Source organism: Ostrea edulis, chromosome 7 (genome assembly GCF_947568905.1).
Source record: "Ostrea edulis chromosome 7, xbOstEdul1.1, whole genome shotgun sequence".
Classification (NCBI taxonomy): domain Eukaryota; kingdom Metazoa; phylum Mollusca; class Bivalvia; order Ostreida; family Ostreidae; genus Ostrea; species Ostrea edulis.
Window position 1 is genome coordinate 37814975 of NC_079170.1, and position 20065 is coordinate 37835039.

The following is a 20065-nucleotide window of genomic DNA, read 5'->3' on the forward strand; positions in this document are numbered from 1 at the left end:
ATTGATCTATGATCTTATGCATTATACAGAAAGTAAAAATATACCAGGACTATTGGTTTTAATTGATTTTGAAAAAGCTTTTGACTCTATTTCATGGTCATTTATATATAAAGTATTAAGATATTTCGGTTTTGGTGAATACATTATTGAATGGGTGAAGATTCTTAATACAAACTTTAGGGCTGCAGTGTTACAGAGTGGGTTTTTATCTACTCAATTCAATATTGAGAGGGGCTGTAGACAAGGCGACCCTGTTGCACCTTATTTGTTCCTCCTTTGTGTAGAAATTCTTGCAATTTTAATTAAACAAAATAAGGATATAAAAGGTATTGTGATATGTGATAAGGAACACAAAATAAGTCAATATGCAGATGATACATCACTTGCTCTTGATGGGACACCTAAGTCACTTTTTACAGCATTAGATACCTTAGATTTTTTCTCTAAACTTTCTGGTTTAAAGGTAAACAACTCAAAAACTAAAATTGTTTGGATCGGATCTAAAAAGTTTTCAAATCAGGTCTTTCATCACACTAGATGGAAACTTGACTGGGGTTCAACAACTTTCAATTTATTAGGTATTAACTTTTCAGTAGACTTACAACAAATCACAGATTTAAACTACAACATACAGATTCCTAAAATAAAGAGCATGCTACAACATTGGAAAAGGCGAGTTCTAACACCAATTGGTCGGGTTACAGTGGTTAAAACATTAATTATTCCGAAAATAAACCATTTATTTCTATCACTACCAACACCGAAAAAGGAGATAATTAATTCATTGAGTAAAGATATTTTTGAATTTATTTGGAATGGAAAATGTGACAAAGTAAAACGTTCTATTGTAACTCAAGACCACCATCATGGAGGTCTAAAAATGGTGGACATCAACAATTTTATCATGTCTTTAAAATGTTCATGGTTGAAAAGGTTATTGATGGGAAATAAATCCTGGGTAGATATTTTTGAAGCAATTAATGGTCATGATTTTGTTCACAAATTACTTGATTTTGGAGATGCATTTATCTCTGAATGTGTTATTCCAGAAAATAATGTTTTTTGGCAAGATGTTTTTAATTCTATGCTCCATGTAATAAAATCCTTTGACAAAAATTTCTACAAGCAATCCTATCCCAGCATTCCTGTGTGGTATAATTCAAATATTAGAGTGGGTATGAAAACACTGTTTATCAAAAGCTGGTATGAAAAAGGTGTAAAACTCATAGACGATTTCCTAGATGACAAAGGGAATCTTTTATCACATAACCTTTTTCAACATAAATTTGATATCCAAGTTTGTATATTACAATATAACAGTGTATTGAGTGCAATATCAACTCATATGAAATTGTTTGAAAACAAAGGTTTATTCAATAGATCTTTTACACCTTATATTCCAATATATTATAAACCTTTGATTTTGCAAACTAAATGTACTAAATCTGTTTACAAACAGTTAAATGTAAACCATGATATACCTACTTCTGTTTCAAAGTGGAATTTAGACCTGGTAGCTTATGGAATAGAAATATGTGTTAAGGATGCTTTTACTGTATGTTTTAAGACTACCAAGGACTCTACTATCCAATGGTTACAATATAGATTACTTCATAGAATTCTGCCTGTCAATTATTATCTTAAAAAAATCAATGTTGTGTCTTTTGATTGTTGTACCTTTTGTAATGATGAAGTTGAGACAATTCAACACGTTTTCATTGGCTGTGAAAAAGTATCTATATTATGGAGCAATCTGAGCATGCACATTTATAAAACAACTTCCAAAAGAATAGGTTTTAATGTACTTAATATTTTATTAGGTGAACTCCCATTGTCGAAAGGCAACAGAATTGTAAACTTCCTTATCCTGTATACAAAACAATATATTTTTTCTTGTTTGAAAAAAACGAAATTGCCAAGATTCTTGGAACTATTGTTCTATCTATACAACAAATACAAGGTTGAAAAATGTATTGTGTATCAGAATTTAGAAATACAAAAATTTGAAAATACCTGGCATGTATGGAAAACAGTTTTTGACAACTTAAAAAAATCATAATTTTGCTATTTCAAGCAATGTTTTTTTCCCCCTACTTTTGAAGCCACATGTACTTTTATCTATTTACTCAAGCTCTGTATTGTTATCATTTTTCTCTTACAATTATATTAAAAATGCAAGCACTTACCAACAAATGTATGAGTGTGAGTATGAAAGTGTGTGAAAATGGTTAGAAAAAAAATGGCAAATGTTCTTCTGTCTTATGTCAATGTTTGTGAAATAAAAAATAATAAATAATAAAAAAACAAACATCATGTAAAATATCACTTTAATGTACATCATATAAATATATAAAACATCATATATATATATATATATATATATATATATATATATATATATATATATAAAGTATATATATATATATATATATATATATATATATATATATATATATATATATACATGTAGTAGACAGATTAGGATAATCGATATTCTTTGTTATCAGTAACATTTAAAATATATATACCAGTCAAAACCAATGTAAAGTCACTTCAGGTACACACGGTGAGTTGGCATGATAAAACACTACAATGATTGATCGTATATTGTTTAACGTCCCTCTCGAGAATCTTTTATTCATAATATGGAGACGTCACTATTGCTGGTGATGTGCTGCAAAATTTAGGCCTATCTCGACGCTTACGGCCTTTGAGCAGGGAGAAATCTTTATCTTGTCACATCTGCTGTGACACGGGGCCTCGGCTCTTGTAGTCTCATCCGAAGGACCACCCCATTAATTAGTCGCTTCTTACAAGCAAGGGGTACTGAGGACCTATTCTAACCCGGATCCTCACGTGAAAAAAAAAGTTTAGAAAATAATTTTTTGAATTCCGTGGGGTTTGAATAATGACAAGAAACCCGGTTTCTATGCACAGAAATGGGCTATTTCATTGGTAAAACCCAGGAGCTTCCGGGAGGTTTGCCTCAAGGCGGCCCCCAGACCCCTTGTCATACTTTGTGTACACACATTGTTTTCTTTCTGACTACGCGCCTGGTATAGTCCTCTATATCAGTCCAGTCACTGCAACACACACAATAAACGTACGTTGTCAGGAAAGTACTGATGTAGTTGATACTCATTTAAAGAAAACACTGTAATATAATTGTGTTCTTAGAATGCTTTATAGAAGTAGTTCCAAAAGAGAGTTCTTCGAATTGTTGATTGCAGAAAATTTGCAATTTCGTCCCAAGGAAGGAAATCGTCCCTAATTCGTAATGGTTTACCTACTTCCGTTCAACAGGGACAACACAGAGCGTATCTGAAATTAATAAATCAGCATTCAACTCAGTCCTTTAAAATCTCCGCTGTACTAATGGAATTCAACATTTTCCCCGCATTTAAAGACTGCAACTGCATTATACCTTAGAATAGACCAAAGGCCACGTTTGCATGCTTACAAGAATCTTATGCTAATGTTTCAGATGTTTTCAAGCATTGACAAATAGCTGATAATTATAGAAATGGAAGAACGAAAAAGGCGAATGATTTTAATGCTACTGTAAGACATTTTTCCGCATCCGCATAATACTTGGATATTTTTATTAAAAATGAATATTAACGACAAACTAACAACTCAACTTTATGACAAACGGGATGATTTCAACTTCTTCATCGTCATCTTCCCATATTTATGTAGCAATATTCCATTATCATATGGAGATTATACATGTATCTCTCAACTGATGGTATACGAAAGAGCCTGATCTGCGTATGATCAGTTTTTAAATCGAGGCAGGCTACTAACAAATTGTTTTTTCAATGAACTGCTTTAGTTAAATGATATTTATTATGGGGAAATGAATATTTTTCAAATGATGTAAAGTTTAGATTTTCAGAGCAGTTCAGAAGTTTATTAAGAACTCTAACATATTTTAATCGGAAGATATCATAATTTTAAAATATGTTTAGCATTTCATGCCTGATTATGTACTTACATGAACCTAAACATATATTGTATATTCTCATAAATGTATAATATAACGAATATTATATTTTCTGTGGTACGACAATCTTTATTTGTACATGTCTAACATAATATATTTTGTATACGGGAGAGGTTTTCTAAGTTGCTAGAACGTATAAGCAATCTTTTTGTATATTTATATAATAAAATATCTTCAAAGTAAATCAAATTGTACATGTATCTCTCAACTGATGCTATAAGCAAGAGCATGATCTGCGTATGATCAGTTTTTAAATCGAAGCAGGCTAATAACAAACAAAATGATGTTACATGGGTTTCAACAGTCTCGTTTAAATTGAGGGTTTCGCAAATTCTATGATCGTTATAATGATCTAGATTGTCAATACAGCCTATTAATGGGTCAAATGCTGTCTGACGTGTTTCATATCTATTGGTAGGCCGTTCTTGGCACACTGATTAAGACTAAAGATTGCTCCGTTTACCTGATCAAGGCATAGGACCTACAACGGGTTTGATCGGTCGGCAGGGGATGCTTACTCCCCCTAAGAACTTAATCCCACCTCTGGTATATCCAGAGGTCTGTGTTTGCCCAACTCTTTATTTTATATTCCTGATAGGAGGTATAAGATTGATCACTATTCATTGTCTTCACCTTTCGTATTGTAAATATTTTTCTTATCCAATCAAATAAGGACATATTGTAGATACTTTTGTAATCCAATCAAATACCCGGTAACGAGATATATTGTAGATACTTTTCTTATCCAATCAAATAAGGACATATATTGGAGATGCTATTTTAATCCAATCAAATAACGAGATATATTGTAGATACTTTTCTTATCCAATCAAACACGTTTGCGTGTCTTGTAATTCTTTATCATTCTAATATAAATGTTTTCCTTACTGGATACATACAAATTAAAAACAAAGACATCTCATTTCAATCAATGTCAGACGCCAAGTGTAGAGAAACACACTCGTTACCCATGATTCATTCTGACTATGCACGCTTTCAAGGTGGAAAATCATTATATTCTAACAAGACGCTTTTGAACCGTATGCAATAAAAATGACAAAAAGTAGCCATATCCGATCCTAACACGAATATCCCTGTACTTTGATCTATTAACGGACCATGGTAATTCGTTATTCTAATGTCAAAAAGCGTGTTTTCTTCAATCAATCGTAAAAGCACAGTGATGACTCGATCAAAGACATGGCATTAACTCGTTCTATTTCATACCATACGACGAATGCTGGCTCAGTGCTAATCCACAGCCCTGACCAGTTTCTATACAATGCACTAATGGAATTGACAGCTAGGCAAGTGGAAACATTTATAGAAAAAGCGAAAGATTGTAAACAAATATAATGTAACAGAGTGCCCATTCTCGGAAGAATATCAATAATGTATCGGCATGTTGGAGATGATGATTGTTGAGTCGTTGACAAAGCTTTGTGATATAAAAATTGAATATATTTTGTCTCTGAAAAAAAAAATGTTTTGGAGATTTATGGAATTGGCGCCAGGATTTATGGTTTTCATTTAAGTGTTAGTGAAAAGTACGAGTATAATATATATGTCGATGGTGGCGTTTTTAAAAGCACTAGTACATGTATCAGACAAAGTGTAGTATATTTGTTAGACAAATCAACAAAGCTTATTGCGGGGCATGTATGTTTGATCGGTCCTATAAAGAACCACTCAGTAACAACTTGGAAGTAAATTTACCATTATCTTTCTCCTACCTCTACGATTTGGCGATAAAACAAAAGTATATATTTCAACACCTGTTAACATTGAGGAATTTAAGCGTGATGTTGGGTGCACTTTTTCATATTGTTTGATTGCCGTTCAAATGTATGAGAAATAGAGATGTAGTCTGAATCAGGATGGTGAAAAAAAGTTCTACAGTCCTTTTAATCCAAGATTTCTTACTCTTACCCACTCCTGTATGTCGTGACGTATGGAGGGAGTCTGAGCGTAGGCCATTTTGAAAATTTTAAGAGGGAATTCACAACACCAGCTGGTGTCACCACTTTGCCTGCCTTTTACAATTTTATTCACAGATCTAGCCTTTTAACGCGAAGGTTCAGTAACCGAATGCTTATTCTTCAAGTTGATCAAAATTACGTTGATCCCGATTGGAATTCGTGTATTTGTGTGCTGACGTCATGCGCAAAGAAATCGAATCACGAGGAGGCGATCTAATTCAGAGTGATGCTTCATTTGTCGGAGTTAGTCCGTTTAAACGGTGATAACATCATATTAGTCATGATTAACTTGTATAATGGTTATCCGATTACTGAATGCTCGCGTCTCGGCAGTTAGACCTGCGAATTAAAGTAGTTAAAGGTAGGCAAAGTAGCGAGAGCAGCTGGTGTCGGTGAATTCCCACATTTTAATACGACCCCCGCTGACACTCCCCCGCACACGTCACAATAAAAAGTCAGAAAAATCTCTGATTACGTCACTACCCGTGATCTAGTTATACTGCGTCACCAGTACCTACATTGTAGCTCCACCAATACTGAGTACTCTGTTTCCCATTATAGTCTAGGATCCGGGATAGAATAGGTCCTCAGGAAAAGTGGCACGATAGACAAAGGCGAGAAGCGCCGAGCATAGAGCCCTTCACTGGCAATGGTGACGTCTCCATAGGAGTGAAATATTAAACAATATACAATCAACCATTATCTTCTAGAGGCGTTCTCGGGGATGCTGGAACATGACGCCACTATACGACCAACAGTTGTTCTTGAAGCACAACACACTGTTTTCAACCGTACACTGTCATCTTGAATTCCTGAACATGCAATCAAACTGTGATTTAATCCGATATACTCAAACATTAACAGAAAGATGAATTTACTTTTGAAGTCTTGCGCACTGACATAACAGTTATCAAACTTCAGTTTCCTGTAAACATACATCGACTTCTTTTCAATTTCCTCTGGTTGCATCGAGAGGTGTGATATCGTGTCATGGTCGAGGATGGTATAATTCTTCGTTATTTCATATGCACTTATCTTAACCTTAACTTTCTTGATTCTGTGGAACATCGATGCTATATAGCAAACATCTTTCTAAGTTAGTATATTATGTTAAATTCGTAGAAAATGAAGTGGATGCAGTCACAGACATCTCACCGTTCAGGTACAGTAGACAAACTCTAGAAGTTGAACGCCGTATTTACTCAATGACTCTGGATCTCCAAAGATTTGATTCGTTGTGGATTAAAATGTTCTATGCTCTACCGACAAACATGTCAAATTAATTTGAAGTTTTAGCTTTCTTCATTTCTTAATTCATTCTTCTCATTCAGTCGCTGCTGATGAACACATTCACGAATCTACAACAATAGCAGGTACATTTGCTTTCATTCCCAAGTCGTTTTTATGTCAGTTACCAATCCTCCTTATTTTACAAAATCAATTAACTAGTGTTTCTAATTACTGACTGGAACCAATTATGTGGATTGCTTATCCAGCAGGAGCGCACTAAATACCCCGAGTTGTCTTATGGTGATTATTCACAATGTGAACAGACATGCTCGATCAACTCTAAAAACATACCTAATGATCTCATTACAAAAACGGAATTATATATCAATATTGTATTTAGGACAACCAAGCTATCATGAGATGAATAGTGGTCACCTGAAAATATTCACATTATTTCCTCAACAGTCTCCCTAGCTGAAGTTAACCACTGCGTATGAATAATCTTGACCTAATCCACTAGTCGCCTTACACATGAACCGTCGAGTGTGAAATGATTAAAATGTGAATATAAAAAAAATTGTTTCAGTTTTTGAAAATATATAATATACGTGTACCTGAAGCCTCGTCACACCGACATACTGAGGAATCATCATTGTTCGTGGGGGATTGACGTTCGCGGATTTCATGGGTCACTCTTACCCACGAATTTACGTGTCCTCGAAATTTTTTTAAACCAAGTAGAGTTATCTCTCCTAGTGACATCGTATCGCTTACCCACGAATTTACGTCCCCACAAACCAGCATTTTGCTTACCCACGAACATTGGCCCCCACGAATTAAAATGATTCTGCAGGATATCAGCGCTAGTTAACATGCTCTGTTCTGTATGCCATTGTGAACATCACTATTTTTATAACATTTCAAAACCTGAAGGACATCTTCTTAAACAAGATAAAAAGGTAACTATATAATTATGTACATACACTATAGACTTGAAGCACACATGAAGATAGTAATGCTGCATTTTACCAGTACGTTGAATGCATCGTTTAACTGGGGATGACAATGGGATACAAATTTGTAACCGACTTTCCGAACGAGTAACCGATTATCTAAACACGCTACTATAGTTACACTACCGTTATGTACATGTGTATGTACCGTTATGTACATGTGTATGTACCGTTATGTACATGTGTATGTACCGTTATGTACATGTGTATGTACCGTTATGTACATGTGTATGTACCGTTATGTACATGTGTATGTACCGTTATGTACATGTGTATGTACCGTTATGTACATGTGTATGTACCGTTATGTACATGTGTATGTACCGTTATGTACATGTGTATGTACCGTTATGTACATGTGTATATACCGTTATGTACATGTGTATGTATCGTTATGTACATGTGTATGTACCGTTATGTACATGTGTATGTACCGTTATGTACATGTGTATGTACCGTTATGTACATGTGTATGTACCGTTATGTACATGTGTATGTACCGTTATGTACATGTGTATGTACCGTTATGTACATGTGTATGTATCGTTATGTACATGTGTATGTACCGTTATGTACATGTGTATGGTACCCTCATGTACATGTGTATGGTACCGTTATGTACATGTGTATGTACCGTTATGTACACGTGTATGTACCGTTATGTACATGTGTATGTACCGTTATGTACATGTATATGTACCGTTATGTACATGTGTATGTACCGTTATGTACATGTGTATGTACCGTTATGTACATGTGTATGGTACCGTTATGTACATGTGTATGTACCGTTATGTACATGTGTATGTACCGTTATGTACATGTGTATATACCGTTATGTACATGTGTATGTACCGTTATGTACATGTGTATATACCGTTATGTACATGTGTATGGTACCCTCATGTACATGTGTATGGTACCGTTATGTACATGTGTATGTACCGTTATGTACACGTGTATGTACCGTTATGTACATGTGTATGTACCGTTATGTACATGTATATGTACCGTTATGTACATGTGTATGTACCGTTATGTACATGTGTATGTACCGTTATGTACATGTGTATGGTACCGTTATGTACATGTGTATGTACCGTTATGTACATGTGTATGTACCGTTATGTACATGTGTATACACCGTTATGTACATGTGTATGTACCGTTATGTACATGTGTATATACCGTTATGTACATGTGTATATTCCGTTATGTACATGTGTATGTACCGTTATGTACATGTGTATGTACCGTTATGTACATGTGTATATACCGTTATGTACATGTGTATGTACCGTTATGTACATGTGTATGTACCGTTATGTACATGTGTATGTACCGTTATGTACATGTGTATGTATCGTTATGTACATGTGTATGGTACCCTCATGTACATGTGTATGGTACCGTTATGTACATGTGTATGTACCGTTATGTACACGTGTATGTACCGTTATGTACATGTGTATGTACCGTTATGTACATGTGTATGTACCGTTATGTACATGTGTATGTATCGTTATGTACATGTGTATGTACCGTTATGTACATGTGTATGTACCGTTATGTACATGTGTATGTACCGTTATGTACATGTGTATGTATCGTTATGTACATGTGTATGGTACCCTCATGTACATGTGTATGTATCGTTATGTACATGTGTATGTACCGTTATGTACATGTATATGTACCGTTATGTACATGTGTATGTACCGTTATGTACATGTGTATGTACCGTTATGTACATGTGTATGTACCGTTATGTACATGTGTATGTATCGTTATGTACATGTGTATGTACCGTTATGTACATGTGTATGTACCGTTATGTACATGTGTATGTACCGTTATGTACATGTGTATGTACCGTTATGTACATGTGTATGTATCGTTATGTACATGTGTATGGTACCCTCATGTACATGTGTATGGTACCGTTATGTACATGTGTATGTACCGTTATGTACACGTGTATGTACCGTTATGTACATGTGTATGTACCGTTATGTACATGTATATGTACCGTTATGTACATGTGTATGTACCGTTATGTACATGTGTATGTACCGTTATGTACATGTGTATGTACCGTTATGTACATGTGTATGTACCGTTATGTACATGTGTATGTACCGTTATGTACATGTGTATGTACCGTTATGTACATGTGTATGTACCGTTATGTACATGTGTATGTATCGTTATGTACATGTGTATGGTACCCTCATGTACATGTGTATGGTACCGTTATGTACATGTGTATGTACCGTTATGTACACGTGTATGTACCGTTATGTACATGTGTATGTACCGTTATGTACATGTATATGTACCGTTATGTACATGTGTATGTACCGTTATGTACATGTGTATGTACCGTTATGTACATGTGTATGGTACCGTTATGTACATGTGTATGTACCGTTATGTACATGTGTATGTACCGTTATGTACATGTGTATGTACCGTTATGTACATGTGTATGTACCGTTATGTACATGTGTATGTACAGTTATGTACATGTGTATGTACCGTTATGTACATGTGTATATACCGTTATGTACATGTGTATGTACCGTTATGTACATGTGTATATACCGTTATGTACATGTGTATGTACCGTTATGTACATGTGTATGTACCGTTATGTACATGTGTATGTACCGTTATGTACATGTGTATGTACCGTTATGTACACGTGTATGTACCGTTATGTACATGTGTATGTACCGTTATGTACATGTGTATGTACCGTTATGTACATGTGTATGTACCGTTATGTACATGTGTATGTACCGTTATGTACATGTGTATGTACCGTTATGTACATGTGTATGTACCGTTATGTACATGTGTATGTACCGTTATGTACATGTGTATCTATCGTTATGTAGATGTGTATGGTACCGTTAAATACATGTGTATGGTACCGTTATGTACATGTGTATGTACCGTTATGTACATGTGTATGTACCGTTATGTACATGTGTATGTACCGTTATGTACATGTGTATCTATCGTTATGTAGATGTGTATGGTACCGTTAAATACATGTGTATGGTACCGTTATGTACATGTGTATGTACCGTTATGTACATGTGTATGTACCGTTATGTACATGTGTATGTACCGTTATGTACATGTGTATGATACCGTTATGTACATGTGTATGTACCGTTATGTACATGTGTATGATATCGTTATGTGCATGTGTATGTACCGTTATGTACATGTGTATGTACCGTTATGTGCATGTGTATGTACCGTTATGTGCATGTGTATGTACCGTTATGTACATGTGTATGTAGCGTTATGTGCATGTGTATGATACCGTTATGTGCATGTGTATGTACCATTATGTACATGTGTATGTACCGTTATGTGCATGTGTATGATACCGTTATGTGCATGTGTATGTACCGTTATGTACATGTGTATGTACCGTTATGTGCATGTGTATGATACCGTTATGTGCATGTGTATGTACCGTTATGTACATGTGTATGTACCGTTATGTACATGTGTATGTACCGTTATGTGCATGTGTATGATACCGTTATGTGCATGTGTAAGATACCGTTATGTACATGTGTATGATACCGTTATGTACATGTGTATGATACCGTTATGTACATGTGTATGGTACCGTTATGTACATGTGTATGATACCGTTATGTACATATGTATGTACTGTTCTGTACATGTGTATGTACTGTTACATACATGTGTATGTACTGTTATGTACATGTGTATTATACCCGTTATGTACATGTGTATGGCACCGTTATGTAGATGTGTATGTACCGTTATGTACATGTGTATGTACCGTTATGTACATGTGTATGTACCGTTATGTACATGTGTATGTACCGTTATGTACATGTGTATGTACCGTTATGTACATGTGTATGTACCGTTATGTACATGTGTATGTACCGTTATGTACATGTGTATGTACCGTTATGTACATGTGTATGATACCGTTATGTGCATGTGTATGATACCGTTATGTACATATGTATGATACCGTTATGTGCATGTGTATGATACCGTTATGTACATGTGTATGATACCGTTATGTACATGTGTATGTACCGTTATGTACAAGTGTATGATATCGTTATGTACATGTGTATGGTACCGTTATGTACATGTGTATGGTACCGTTATATACATTTGTATGTACTGTTATGTACATGTGTATTATACCCGTTATGTACATGTGTATGATACCGTTATGTGCATGTGTATGATACCGTTATGTGCATGTGTATGATACCGTTATGTACATGTGTATGATACCGTTATGTACATGTGTATGTACCGTTATGTACAAGTGTATGATATCGTTATGTACATGTGTATGATACCGTTATGTGCATGTGTATGGTACCGTTATGTACATGCGTATGATACCATTATGTACATGTGTATGATACCGTTATGTACATGTGTATGATACCGTTATGTACATGTGTATGGTACTGTTATGTGCATGTGTATGGCACCGTTATGTACATGTGTATGATACCGTTATGTACAAGTGTATGGTACCGTTATGTGCATGTGTATGGTACCGTTATGTACATGTGTATGTACCGTTATGTACATGTGTATGTACCGTTATGTACATGTGTATGATACCGTTATGTACATGTGTATGATACCGTTATGTGCATGTGTATGATACCGTTATGTAGATGTGTATGATACCGTTATGTACATGTGTGTACTCGTTATGTACATGTGTATGATACCGTTATTTACATGTGTATGATACCGCTATGTACATGTGTATGGTACCGTTATGTACATGTGTATGGTATCGTTATGTACATGTGTATGATACCGTTATGTACATGTGTATGATACCGTTATGTACATGTGTATGTACCGTTATGTACATGTGTATGGTACCGTTATATACATGTGTATGGTTTGTATAACATAGGTTGTCTCATTAAGGGCTAAACTATATTGATCATCTTAGATGTACACGGGTTCCATATTTTTAAAAAGTAAAAGGAAAACTTCGGAATCTCCTTAGTGTACGAAAATGAAATTAAAATAGGATGTGTCTTATACCAATATAGGGTCTGTCTTATACCAATATAGGGTGTGTCTTATACCAATATAGGATCTGTCTTATACCAATATAGGGTCTGTCTTACACCAATTGTAATTTCGTTATAGTCTTGTTGAATGCCGGGACTTCTCCCGTTCATGTACTTTTATGTCGCATATTCAGTGTAACACTTGTGTACAAAATGTCCTTGTCAGATCCCTGCTAATTTATTTCCTTCGTATTGCTAAATAGTTTTCAATCCTTAAAAAAACCCTTCCGTGTAGAAAGGGAAATACGTAGAAAATAATTGAGTTTTGAGTTACATGAACTAAACAGAGGCACAACCATTAGAAGAGGTCCTTATAGACCCTGATAATCATTATTATAACGTAGCCAGCTTTTGATGAACAGTCTTACGTTTCTTTAAGTTGCGTCCGTCACAAATGTATACACTGGTCTTGTAATGTATATTTCAGCGATTTATTTCTCAAGAATATCAAAATGTAGATATCTTGCAAAGTTTGATGGTAAATCGGTTATAACATGTGTAACTTTAAATTTCATATGATGAATTTTTCGGTATATTAATTACTAAGTGCAAAGAGGTCATTATTTTTTTTTCAATCTACTAGCATTAAACTTTTTATATCTATATTGTTAGAAGAATGATGTGCATATCTATTTTATGTAATGATTAATTTCCGTTACTGTGATGCCAACAGACAAATCGAATTTAAGTGAATCTTAAGCGCAAAAAAAGTTAAGTTTAACACATTGTAGCTCAATAACAATACTATGACCCCAGTTTTTCTTTTTAATTTCATAATTCTTTTTCAATGTAGAAATCAATGATATCTTCCCAAAAATTGACAATACTACAAATGTCAGGATCGAAACTCTTTAAATCAGAAATTAACTGACAACTACATACACAAATTGACTAGTTAGAGTTTAAAACAGGCTGACTAGTCACGTGACACTAAGTAACCTATCCAATAAAACGTGTACAAATATGTAAAAACACAAAATATGGCAAATTTTAAAAACATACTTTCCACCTATTTTTCCTTTGATGCTAAGTCGGATAGTTGATGACAACATGACAAAATCGCCAGTATTCACATACAAAAACGTACAACTATGAATGTACAGTCTGTGGCTGTCAATTTTGGGTAATTATATTTTCATTGTGTTTGCCTTTGATATATCTACAAATTGTAAAGACAGCTATTTTCTCATAAATGCGCTGTAGTTGTGAACAATACGCGTATGAATTTTGATGAATGTAGTACGTCTATTTTAATTTCTGGGGTTTTAAAAGTAGAATTTAAATATAAGAAATTTCCATTTAAAGAAAGAATACATCAAGGTTTGAACTGAGACATACCAGCATGCCTCATGAAGCGAGATATTTCAAAAATGATGAAATTTATTTCTTGATTTAAAATCCGACTAAATGCATTTGTACCTATATGACATAGATTTCACTACCAAGTATACCTCAGGTTTTCTATGTATCGATAGGTTTGCAAGGGCTTGTTAAATCTATGTACATGTACTTTGTAGCCCTTAAACTAAAATTTCTACTGAAGTCATTGCAACTCTAGTTTACTAATCGTGTGTGATGATCGACATTTTCTGTAGAATTTCGTGTTCCGCTTTCGTGTTCACTCCTGATAACACAGTACTGTACCATGCTCTAGTAAATGTCAACCCAAGTGTATTATATCGATACATCATTCCCAAGTCAAACGTAAATGTGAAACATCACTAAACGTTCTAAACGTTAAGAACTAGACAAAATGACTTCCGGCCACAGAGAATCATACATACACAGTGTCTGCCTTTCATGCAGGTTTAGCTTAGATTCTGATCAAGGAAGGATAACTCAATGCATGTAAACGATCAAAGGGCACGTGAACAGTTTTAAATTCAACCTCATAAGTGCTTTCAAATCGAAAATAGTTTAATAATAAAAATAATATATTCAAAATGTATTATATTAACATTCATGATCAAATGAAACCAATATCACGTGTATATATACAACAACAAAACAATAATTTATACCTGTATTTACAATTTAAAAAAAACAACAATAACATATACCTTTATTTACAACAACAAAACAATATATATCTGTCTTTACGACAACACAACAATAGTTGACTTACAAATGTATGATGGTGAAATAGAAGAACCCTTCTCCGATACTAGTGACGTAGGCGCGTCTTTCAATAATAAAAAAAAACTGATTGAAGAAATGGAAGGAAAAAGATTGAGAGAAGAAAATTCTGAAAACACTATAATTGAGGACCCAGAGAGATTTTTAAAAATACAGAAGAAATCAAATATCTGCAAGACAGCCAACATTTCAGCTCTATTAAACGGAATACAAAATGGGGCAATGAAAATAATTCAAGGTAAGCTTTGAGCGACGCTGGGTAGAATTAGGCCATATTATGTAAATAAGTCCAAGGGCGTCGGCATAGGAGCGACGGTCGCCACCCCCAATTATTTGCAAAAATAAAATGGATAAAAAAATCAAAGGCCTCAAGGGCCTGAGAGTCTACTCACTCTTCATTGTCAACTGGAATAGGTAATCTTAAAGGAGCAAGATAGTAGTACACGGATGACGAACATCGTGTGTGTGAGTTCGCATATGCACGCTTCTTTTAGCAGGATTTATATTTTAATGCATCACATCTGTGTAAGGTGACTAAATTTGACTAAGTCATGGCCACTGCCATTTAAATTACATGTACATATCCAACATGGATGTAAAGAGTCATTGCTAACTGATGATTGTGCTAAACAACCCATGATGTACAAATGCTAAGAATTGGAGGAAAATCATTATGTAGTCATATAGTACTTTATATCACAACAGAAAACCCTCAAATAAGCACCACAGTAGTTGTAAGAAGATACCATCCAACCAAAAAGTTCAGCAAATCAATTCCTTAAACTTTACTCAATGTTACAATGACTATGCAGTTGACATCTGTAAGAAACATTGCTGTTTTTACTGTACTCACTATCCATGCATATTTTTAGAGTTTATTCATCAACTAGTCATATAATGCTACCATCAAAACAATAAAGAAAACAAGAAATGTTTGTCAAACAATACAAACATACAACAATACCCCCACTCCCAACGTGGTGCAGAATTGTAAACGGTTATACACATGCATCATTTAATTGATATTAGTACCAAACCAATGCAAGTCAAGATGTTGAGTGGACAATATCTTCCTATGTCCAGAATGGACTGACCCTTGGCCTTTGACCATGTGATCTAAGATAGATAGGAGTCATCTATTCCATAGGATGTACCAGTGTACCAAGTTTGGTGTCAGTCAAGCTACTGATTCTTTAAATATAGGAGACAATATATTACTATGTCCAGTTTGACTCTTGATCTTTAACCATGTGACCTAACAATCAATAGGGGTCATCTACTTCTTAAGATGTACCAGTGTTCCAAGTTTGATGTCCGTCAAGCAAAGGGTTCTCGAGATATTGAGTGAATAGTATATTCCTATGTCCATTTTTACCCTTGACCTTTAACCATATGACCTTAGAATCATAAGGGGTCATCTACTTCTTGGGATGTACCAGTGTACCAAGTTTGATGTCTGTCAAAAAAAGGGTTCTCAAGATATTGAATGGACAGTATTTTCCTATGTCCAGAATGGATTGACTTTTCACCTTTCGACCTAAAAACCAATAGGGGTCCTCTTCTACTTATAACCAACCAACATTTGAAATATCATAACGATCAAGTGAATGGTTCCCAAGAGCGAACATGTGGTCTGCCGACCGACAAGTACGAAGCACACCCCCTCCTTTTCTTCTTTGAAAGGGGGCATAAGTAATTGTTTACAAAATCTCATATATATACCGTCGGATGAATTTAGAAATATGACTGAAATGGGTTTCCGTACTTCGAAAAACGTAAATATTGACTATTACAATGACATTAATGGAATTCCATAATTCTTCAAAAAAAACAAAAAAACAATCGGAATAGTACATTACAGTGGCGGATTTAGAGGGGGCGCAGCCGGCGCCCCCCCCCCCCCCCCTCCCCTAAAATTTTCAAATTTAAGGTAAATCGCGGTATCTTGTTTCGGAAAATGTACTAAACGATAAAAGAAGCAATATTTCCTTCCACTCCCGGAGAAATAAATGACAAAATCTTTTGATTTCTTTAATTACTTTATTGGGAGAACTTCATTTTAAAAAAAAACAAACTTAAAGAGACACTACAGCTCATTTTCCACATTTTAATAAAGTGTTTTTAAAACCATGTATTGATAAAATGATAAATTTCATATCGATACTGACAATTTTGAACAATTGGGATGCATCAATTTACTCTCAACTGCGCTTTGAAGATCGTTCGGAATTCAAAGATTTCTTCATGCTGACTCGGACTTTTGAATGCTTATTTACATCACGTGGTTTTGAATGACAGCAAAGGTGTTCTGTAGGAAATTATTTAAATTCCCCTTCAAGGGGGTCCACACTCACCTTTCAAGTATAAGATTATTCCCTGCTCCTTATAATAAGTAATTATATACCATTATTTCAACAGAAACCTTCCATGTTCCCACTGACCGATGTTTTTACAACTAACACGTGTCGTGTTCAGATAAAAATAGCACTTACTTTTAAACGTGGTGTCTTCGTAGCTAGTCTCAATGGCAGATTTAGGGGGCCAGGATCCCCCTCCCTTTTTACCCCACAGATTGTGAATGAAAATCCAAATTTTGCACCAAAATGGCCGATTACTTTGGCTAATCTTTGACTTTCACACCCCCTCTTCGGAAATCCTAGATCCGCCACTGAGTTACATGTGTTTCTCCGAGGTCTTTGTTTTCCAACGGTCAAACTGATACCAAGGTAAATTTTATTTCACGTATGAGTTTTATCTCATTCTAATTTTACCTCTTTTCTCACAGAATCTGTCAAAATTCTAGATCTATCAACTACACTTTCTCTCTCTGGACGACATGCTGCACTGTTTACTGTCTATGCGCATGAGTCTGAAGATTGAAAGGAGGAGACTCGATATTTTGTGTATAGGCCATCAAAAAGTATTAATTTTTACGTTAAAACGATAATTTTTAACTTTAGATAAGTGTTATTTTCGTAAAGTTCATACTTTCAACAATGCAACAAAAATTGAGAAAGCGCTGGGAAAATTGTCATTTTATGATTTTTGCGCAAAATGAGCTGTAGTGTCTCTTTAAAATTTTGGTCATTTTATTAATTTCACCTTCACAAAATGATAGAAGATAGTACAAATGACTACATAGGAGAAATATTTCAAGCCACATAAAATCTGTAAAATTCGGGAGCTTCGCCCCCTGGACCCCCACGAGGGCTTCACCCTGGACCATCTGCCTCATAAAGTGGTGCCCCCCGTAACAGCACTTCCTGGATCCGCCCCTGCATTATGCTTATTAATTAACCCTAACCCACTTTTTAATTATTTTTTTTTTATATAAAGGAACACATTATAGATATCACTAAAGGTTTTTGACTCATTTTGTTTTAGTCAATGCAATGTGCACTTATAATTTTTCGCCGCGTTGTTTACCTATCTAAAACCGTAAAATTGTTTTAAAAAAAATTATCTTACATCCTGTAACTAATCATTATGAAACAGTCAATTAAAATATTTCATCGTGCAATGTTTAAAACTGCCATGATATTATGATACCGTGACTAGCACATGTTTTGTACGTGTACGCGTCCTTTTTCACTTGATTATGTCAGATTTCTTCATGTTGCACGTTTTTCTTAAGCCTGGGAATATGCGATTACTTCGGAGTTTTAACTTTCCTTTTGCAGTAAACGACTGATGTACTTACCCATCTAAATGCGGCGAAATTTTAGTGGGTTACGTTTGAATTCTTCATTTAGTAACAATTAAATTACTGGCTTTAATTTTTGATTTGTTTATAATTACGGGGGGGGGGGGGGGGGGGGGGGGGGGCTCGTTATATCGCACCTTGGTACATCATTTTTCGAAGCTTGGGTGATGTTATATATATATGAACTTTAAACAAAGAAAATCTCGAGTCTGTTAAAACTTTATTGCTACAAACTCTCGTGCGCACTATCTTTAGTTTCTTTAAACGTATTGAGGGGACTCATTTAAATTACATTGTTATAAGAATGTCAACATACATGCATGATTTGTCTTTAAAACTTAATGAAGCTGTTCAAAAAAGCAAATGAACAATTTTTGAAGATCTTTGTGCGCGGGATTAATTTGCTGTCGGTGTAAGAATATACAGAAAGTTTGTGATACACGATGAATTCGCACGCCGTTGATAAATTCGCGAGCCGACTTAAAAACCAAAATTTGAGAAAAATTTTAACGGCGCTATCTGCTCATTGGAGCGGCGAGTATTATGGTAATCGGAAAGAGGGCTCAGTGTAAAGTTATTCAAGGGAATGCACAAATCATCCAAAACTCGCGATGAGCAAAACTTTGTCCAATATAGTCTCGGCTAATAATAATGATAATCTATTAAGTGATAGTGAGAAATTTAATAAGTGTGTCAGGCACCCACTCTATGAATCTGTCTACTTCAACCAACAGACGGGAAGCGTTCCTTCGGCCCCTAATTTGAGGCTGATCGACAATTCTTTTTTTTTTTAACATACGCATGTCCCAAACTGTGTACCTTGCAGTAAAGCAGAGAAAACTGCAATTGCTGTCGATTTCTGCTGGCGGCCGATCATG